The sequence below is a fragment of the Chiloscyllium plagiosum genome, chromosome 31, assembly GCF_004010195.1.
Source record: "Chiloscyllium plagiosum isolate BGI_BamShark_2017 chromosome 31, ASM401019v2, whole genome shotgun sequence".
Classification (NCBI taxonomy): domain Eukaryota; kingdom Metazoa; phylum Chordata; class Chondrichthyes; order Orectolobiformes; family Hemiscylliidae; genus Chiloscyllium; species Chiloscyllium plagiosum.
Window position 1 is genome coordinate 20,592,096 of NC_057740.1, and position 1,568 is coordinate 20,593,663.

Genomic DNA, 1,568 nt, shown 5'->3' on the forward strand with positions numbered 1-1,568 from the left:
GTTTTGCTGAATGTTTTTCTGGTGTTTTGTAAAGGATGTCTTTGCAAAGTTATTATGGTGCCATTGGTAATGACCTGTTAAGTGTTCCCGCAGCATTCCAATTTATTTCAGTCAAGCTAAAAAAAGTCCCAATTCTTCAAAAAAAAACTCTATTACTAACTATGTGTACTTCTACATCATTTTATAATAATCTTAAAAAGCAACTTACACTGGCAGTATGATATGCTTTAATTAGCAAATAAATTGAAAACTCTACAGTCTTGTCTTTTGGCACTGTTATAATTTACTATAGGAAATCAGAGATATTTGAAACATATTAATTCATTTAAGATAAACATTACTGTGTGAAAAAGTGGAGCATTTTTACAGTTGGAAAACCTCTTTTGATGAAGCTGAGTTTATGGAAGTGTAAATGTTGAAAGATGTGCAATTTTGAGTACCTGTCTACAATGCATATGATGCTTCATCAACTCTGCAAACCAGCCAATTATGATGGTGCACTGTAGCCAGATGATGGCAAAGATGAATAACGACAATTAAAAAAGGGTTCAGAACATTTTTTGTTCAAAAAAACTGTGAAATTTGAAAATAAAAAATCAGAAGAACAATTATATTTTTCCATGAACATAATAGATGGAAATGTTAAGATGAGCTGGCACATATGTGAAATAGTACATTTTTAAAACAGTTTGATCAATTTCAGTTACTTCCAGTGAACTCGAGAAAAATAAAACTGCAGTCAATTAATGCAATTTTCCACAATTCTGTTGAGAACTATGAATACCAACTAAATGAATCACAACAATATTCAAAATTAATGAACTAGTTTTATACAACATGTATGTGGCTTTGCCAATTGTTTGTAGTATGAATAAGTGCTGTAGCAATGAGAGGATAGCATCACTCAAATAGCATTACTCAACAACTGATAGTGCTTCCAACTCAAATGGCAATAATTTGTTTTATTTCAAAACTTGTCCAAATAAATATATATATATATGTGTGTGTAAAATGTAACAGGAAAGCATTTTATAAAATAAACTATTTATCACAAAATGATTACTTTTTGCTAAACAATGAGTTTTCATCATGTACTGTTTGGGTTAATAATCCTTTATTGCATAAGAGACAGACTAATGACTCATTTAATACAACTTAGTTATAGAGTCATAGAGATGTACAGCATGGAAACAGATCCTTTGCTCCAACCCGTCCATGCCGATCAGATATCCCAACCCAATCTAGTCCCACCTGCCAGCGCCCGGCCCATATCCCTCCAAACCCTTCCTATTCATATACCCATCCAAATGCCTCTTAAATGCTGCAATTGTACCAGCCTCCTCCACTTCCTCTGGCAGCTCATTCCATACACGTACCACCCTCTGTGTGAAAAAGTTGCCCCTTAGGTCTCTTTTATATCTTTCCGCTCTCACCCAAAAACTATGCCCTCTAGTTCTGGACTCCCTGACCCCAGGGAAAAGACTTTGTCTATTTATCCTATCCATGCCCCTCATAATTTTATAAACCTCTATAAGGTCACCCCTCAGCCTCCCACGCTCCAGGGAAAA